This window comes from Lynx canadensis, chromosome F1, assembly GCF_007474595.2.
Source record: "Lynx canadensis isolate LIC74 chromosome F1, mLynCan4.pri.v2, whole genome shotgun sequence".
Taxonomy (NCBI): Eukaryota; Metazoa; Chordata; class Mammalia; order Carnivora; family Felidae; genus Lynx; species Lynx canadensis.
The window spans coordinates 44,849,876-44,856,958 of NC_044319.2; the positions used below are offsets into that span (position 1 = coordinate 44,849,876).

At 35.0% G+C, this 7,083-nt stretch overlaps 1 long non-coding RNA gene across 1 annotated transcript; it reads left to right on the forward strand.

Moving 5' to 3' along the window:
- Window positions 1–381: 381 nt before the first annotated feature.
- LOC116737849 lies at window positions 382–6,479 on the forward strand. The gene is made up of 3 exons (XR_004343121.1): window positions 382–443; window positions 1,973–2,056; window positions 6,391–6,479. It is a non-coding gene; the product is annotated as an uncharacterized LOC116737849 (long non-coding RNA).
- Window positions 6,480–7,083: the final 604 nt, after the last annotated feature.

Here is a 7,083-nt window from a genome sequence, read left to right on the forward strand (position 1 = left end):
TAATTCACATAGTAAAAACATTAAGATTGAATCACTTTTTACTGATTCTGTAGGTTCTTTGATATTTGTTTTATTTTTACTAGTAACCTTTCTTCCATGAAATAGTGTATGATCAAAATGTGTTGTGTACAATATTCAAGAATTACTATAAATGTTTGCTTTATTTCTTAAACTTACCACAAAATTGAGAGAGTACAATTACACTTAGAAAAATACTCTTTGAAAGTTATTGCTATATCTTTATAAAATGATTTGGTATTCTGTTAATGTAAGCATCCTTGCTAGAGAAATTCTGAGTGCTGTCTTTTTCCCCCTTTAATGGGATTCAGTATAATTGACTTTCATTTTTATTTATTCTTTCTTGGAAGGGAAACATCTGGGAACAGATTTTACGAATACCCTTCATCTTGGAAATAATTAATGCAGTTCCCTTCATTATCTCAGTAAGTCCTAAAAGCATCTTTAAAATAAATAATTTTGTTATTGGACTTAAGTCTTTAAATCTAAATACTAATATATAATATATTAGTTCCAATAAATGATTTTGGGCTTTGGTTAGAATCATGGTATTAAAAATAAGTAGTAAAATCAGTTGGATAACTGGATTGTGAAATTAAATGAAAACTAATGAGATTTAGTGCAATAGCAAAATAAAACACTTTTTAGACATATATGCTCTAGATGTGCCATTTAAACAGGTGTGGGTATTATCTAGACAGAGTAGAAATTAATCATTCCACTTCTTGTGTGTATTATGGACTTAAAAAAAAAGAAACTAACAAAAAGCAGAATGAGACCTGTAAATATAGAGAACTGATGCTTGCTGGCAGGGGTGGGGGGTGGTCTGGGCAAATTGCTTGAAGGGGAGTGGGATTCAGGCTTCCAATTATGGAATAAATAAATCACGGGAATAAAAAGCACAGTATAAGAAATGCAATCAATGATACTGCAATAGTGATACAACAGGACAGATGATAGCTATACTTAATGGTGAACATAGCTTAATGTATAAACCTGTCAAATCACTAAGTTGTACACCTGAAAGTCATGTAACATTGTGGTCAACTATACTCAGATTAAAAAAAAGATGTCAAGCATTTATAAAAGTTTCTCATACTGAGAATATATTTATTTCTAGCTTAAACACAATTATTTTACTATGTTCAATTCTCTTGTTAATAAGAAAGTTGCCAATAGCCAGACAGCTAGCAATTTTTGCTTCTTTACCAAAATACAGTGGAGTACCAATTCTATGAAGATCCTGCTCAGTTGCAGCCCCATAAACACATAACCAGCACTTTCCCATTGCAAAATTAGGTTTCAATCTCCATTTCATAGAGTTATGATAATGTCTGTTGGGAATATGCTTTGCAACACTTTATTTGAGTTTTATTTGGAAAATTATGAAAATAAGAAAATATTATCTAAAGCAGTTGCTTACTTCTGATAATTATTTTACTTTTAGTGATTTATCTAGAGGAACAACTGGAACGAGATTAAATGACAGGCTACCTAACTATAATCCAATTGAATATGGTTCCCAATGTCACTTAAAATGTTTGAATCTGAAGAGAGTAAGTGGTAATGTTAAGCAAAAGGAAACTTTCTCTTCTTACTCCTACTTTCCCCCTCAAGTTGTAGGGAAGAGAGAGGTGATGTCTGTTGTAAACGGTCACACTGAAAGATTTAATGGTAGAATTACCATAGTTGTAGCTGATATTCAGTGGGAGCTTATTACTTCCTTTCTGCTTCTACAATAATTCCCAAAGAAGTTTTCCGTAAGAAAGACTTAGATGGTAAATGCAAAGATCATATCTTCTCCTCGCATTTCATTAATGAGTTTAAAGTATTTGTCACATTTAAAAAAATTATATGTCCTTTAATCACTTTTTTCCTGTTCTACATTTATTTTCAATTTGCTGGCTATGATGTTTGCTTTGAGATAAAAGTTTAGCTCTGGTTTGTTTTTCAGATCTTCTGGCCCTCCTTAAGGAATCTGTTTGTCCCAGTCTTTCTAAACTGTTGGCTTGCCAAACATGCCTTGGAAAATATGATTGTAAGTATGACAGGGAAGTGCAAATACAAAACTATTTTCAACCCTCCATTATTTCTTAAATCCTTTTGATGCTCAGACTAAACAGAGAGAGAAGATGATTTGAAGTCTTAGTCTTGTACTTCCACACTCTTCCTCCCTATAATAGAAACTGATACTATTGTGATTTATTCAGGTATAACTAAATTTCTAAATGTCTTATTTTTTTTTTTTTAATTTTTTTTTTCCACGTTTATTTATTTTTGGGACAGAGAGAGACAGAGCATGAACGGGGGAGGGGCAGAGAGAGAGAGGGAGACACAGAATCGGAAACAGGCTCCAGGCTCTGAGCCATCAGCCCAGAGCCCGACGCGGGGCTCGAACTCACGGACCGTGAGATCGTGACCTGGCTGAAGTCGGATGCTTAACCGACTGCGCCACCCAGGCGCCCCCTAAATGTCTTATTTTTAAACTTCTTTTAAATTAATTTAGTATTTTAGTAATAGTTTCATTTAAATGTTTATGAAAATGAAAAAGTTTTGGTAAAATACTTTCAAATAATGAAAGTGATATGTTGTATTAACATTGAAGCTAATAGACCCTAAGTTTGCTTGTATCCTAATTCAGGATGACAACTTTTAAAAAAATTTTTTTTTTTCAACGTTTTTTATTTATTTTGGGACAGAGAGAGACAGAGCATGAGCGGGGGAGGGGCAGAGAGAGAGGGAGACACAGAATCGGAAACAGGCTCCAGGCTCTGAGCCATCAGCCCAGAGCCCGACGCGGGGCTCGAACTCACGGACCGCGAGATCGTGACCTGGCTGAAGTCGGACGCTTAACCGACTGCGCCACCCAGGCGCCCCCAGGATGACAACTTTTTAAATGCCCATATTGCCAAGTCACTGCCTTTGTAAGGCCCTTTGAACTGGTAAACAAAAATCATTCAGATTTTCTAAATATCACCAAACCAAAGCTACCTGCTATTTGGACAACAAGTTAACCAATCTTGTGAAGAGGAATAACCTTCCTAGGCAATCTGTTGATATATAATGGGAGTCCTTGTTTTAAGGATTTAGGAGGTGATGTCAAACTGCTCTTTTTTTTAATGTTTATTTATTTTTTGAGAGAGAGAGAGAGGATGAGCAGGGGAGGGGCAGAGAGAGAAGGAGAGAGAGAATCCCAAGCAGGCTCCGCCCTATAGCACAGAGCCTGATGCGGGGCTCAATCTCATGAACCATGAGATCATAATCTGAGCAGAAATCAAGAGTCAGAAGCTTAACTGTCTGAGTCACCCAGGAGCCCCAGATGTCAGACTGTTCTTAGCTGTAGGTTTTCTCACATTCCATAAAAATATGTGAGATTTTGTGAGGTTCTGTATTGAAGCTGGAAACCCTTCATTTAAAGTCATCCTTTTAGATTTTGTTAGGTTGGGTTGTGAGTGGGATATGAGGAGGGAGAAAGAGAAGGAGAAGTAAGAGATTCAGAACTCAAGAGTTGTGCCACGGTTGGATTTTGCTGAAGGCTGACCCTGTGTGGAGGGACTGATTTATAACTATGAGCAAAATGTGTTTACTATAGGCTTCAATATAAGTGAGCCGTGAGACATTTTCTCTTTAGTCATCAATTCTACAAATGCTAATATGAGTCTACTATGTGCCAAGCACTCTGATATGATAGCTAATGATTTAACTTTCTTCATCTTCAAAACAGAACAAAAGTACTTACATTACAGACTTGCAATGAGAATTAAATAAAATTACATATATGTATAAACATATATATGTGTGTGTGTATATATGTATAAAATATTGTATCTGGCACAAACACAGTCAGGGCTCAAGCAAGCCCTGAGCCAGGGCTCAACAAGCAGACTTGTTTTATTTTAAATGTTTTTTTTTTTTTTTTTTCAACGTTTATTTATTTTTGGGACAGAGAGAGACAGAGCATGAACGGGGGAGGAGCAGAGAGAGAGAGGGAGACACAGAATCGGAAACAGGCTCCAGGCTCCGAGCCATCAGCCCAGAGCCTGACGCGGGGCTCGAACTCACGGACCGCGAGATCGTGACCTGGCTGAAGTCGGAGGCTTAACCGACTGCGCCACCCAGGCGCCCCTATTTTAAATGTTTTTTTAAAAAGAAATGAACCTGAAATTTTAGCCAAAGGAATATTTGGAATAACATTTAAGTATTCTCAACCAAATGAATGTTTCCAAACATTGAGTAGCAACTGGAGTCTCATGAAAATACATGAGCAAACAGTAGGGGAATGTGGCCTGTGAAGTGGTTTGAATAAACATTGGGCTGTCTTATCTGTCCCCCCCCAAAAAAAAAAAACCCAAAAAACATTTTTTCACTAAATATATTTTGCCCAAATTGTTAATGAAAAAAATACACCATGAAAAAATAAATCTCATTTTACTAATTTGTGTTATTAGTTGGTGGAAAAAAAATAACCTAACCACGGGAGGAAACATTAGTCAATCATTGAGAGCAAAAGTAGTGCTTTGTAATATTAAGTTAGGATTCATTTTCCACTGTATTTCTATATTTTGCTTCTCCTTTCACTGATTGCTAAATTTTTAGTTTTTCTGCTCATTAACCCTCTGTCAAAAAGAAAGTAAGGAATGAGAGGTAAAATTGTAACCAACTTATTTTTTTTGTTTTCATACCAGTTTTGGTTAAATATGTGGTAGAAGAAGGTAAAGTAATGTTTTGTTGAGATTTTATATTGGTGAATTGATTTATTTCAAGCAATACCGATTTTAAGATGGTTAAAAGTTTATTATAAAATTTTTGAGATGAACAGAAAACTATAAAGTAAATTATGAAAACCTATAAATCTATCAGACTTTATATCCTCCTAATATTTTCTATGAAAAACATGCATACCTATCATATATGAAATTTTGTGTTCAATTTTATAATTTGAATTAAAAAAAGTTTTAATGTTTATTTTTGAGACAGAGACAGAGCATGATCAGGGCAGGGACAGAGAGAGAAGGAGACACAGAATCCAAAGCAGGCTCATCTCCTGAGCTGTTAGCATAGAGCCTGATGAAGGGCTCTAACTCACGAACTGTGAGATCATGACCAGAGCTGAAGTTGGATGCTTAACTGACTGAGTCACCCAGGCGCCCCTTGAATTTTGTTTTTATAGTGCCCAATTTCCTATATCACTAAATACTTTTTTCAGATCATTAAAAAAACTTTTTTAATGTTTATTAAGTTTTGAGAGAGAGAGAGAGCATGAGGGTGGGAGGGGCAGCGAGAGAAGGAGACACAGAATCTGAAGTAGGCTCCAGGCTAATGAGCTATCAGTACAGAGCCCAATGCGTAGTTTGAACTCACAAATGGTGAGATCATGACCTGAGCCGAAGTTGGACACTTTGGTTGGACACCAACTGAGCCACCCAGGCACCCCCTTTTTAAATCGTTTTTAATGGCTGCATCTAAATCTGTTATATAGTTTTGATCAGTTAATCATTTTGTATTGCATATTTTAGTTACTTTAATAGTAATGAACATTTGTTATTTCATATAAGTATTATAATTTTGTAATAAAGGTGAACATACGTAAATATTGATTTTTATCTCTGATTATTTTCATGTGGTCAATTTTTAGAAATTATGTGATTGAATAAGTACTCACTAAATTAATGAATGAATGTGTGAAATAAAAAGGACAAGGCTGTGACCTATGTTACTAAATCACCTTCAAGACATTTTATAACAAAGTACATAGGCAATATCATATGTGAGTGCTCATATTTTGTATCTTAAACAACACTGGGTATATATTCTTTAATGTCTTTCAAATGGAAAGATTAAAAAGCATATCTTGAATTCAACTTTAAATTAATGAAGTTAAACTTAAAAAATTTTGTTCATTGGCTATTTAGCCTTTGATTTTTATGATAGATTGCCTGGCATATTTCATGTCATTTTTCGTGATTCAGGGAATGAGATGTGATTGTAGCTTGACCTACTTACTGCTTTCCCCTAAATTGAATATATTGTTTTCTGATCTTTTAAAGTTAGAATTTTCCATAAGAGATCGTGCTTATCATGGAGGGCTGTGAGAGTCAGTGCAACATCTCTGTAGATGTTGGTAAGGCAAGTAACTGAAATTTGGTGCTTTGGTGGTCCCCCATAGTATTATGTTTGTCATATGAATGCTAAGGTAAGTTACATTTAGACCTAGGCAAAAATGAAGATATGTTGCTATATCCATTTAAAGTATATGTATCAAGTGTGTACAAGATAGCTAAAATATAATACATGGTAATAAATGTAGTGAAACTCATGGATATTTAGTATTTTCAAAATTAAAATATGCTTTTTTTTTTGGTTTTATTTTAGAATGATCTGCACAGAGCCATACAGCGTACCCAGTCTGCAATGTTTAATCAAGTTTTGATTTTAATATCTACATTACTATGCCTTATCTTCACTTGGTAAGATTATACATATCATTTTTATTGTTTCATTTAATTAATAGTTTTTAAATATTATATATCATTTGAAATGAGTTGGCTAAAATAGATATTCTCTACAAATGTAAAGGATCACCTACAGAATTAAAAGTGAAATCTCTCCTTCAGTCTTACAGAAAAACCAAGAAAGCACATCTATCATTTGGTATTGATATTTACTGCAACTTTGACATTTTCCCAAATGCTGTAAACAACCAAATCACAAGAATTTGCACTGCATGCCGTAGTTGTCAAACAAGAAATTTTCTTTCAAACTGCTGACTTGGAGGTGCCCTTATCTTTCTTACAATCTTCAAAGCAGAAACACTGTTGAGAAAATTGTCATTACCCATCACTGTCTCTGCCTGTGCCTTCTCTCCGTGATGTTTCAGTACGCAGTCAGGCGGAAAGCAAGGGCAGATGTCCTGCCAGTGCAATGTAAGACCTGGTTCTTTGCTTTGTTGTAGAAAACAGGTATTTCTTTTTCTGGAAAGTCTCACCTTGATGATGATAAAGTAATCCAGTGGGAAATGGTGCTCTGCACATATGGACTCATGTAGATCCTTAAGTGGAGGGAAAA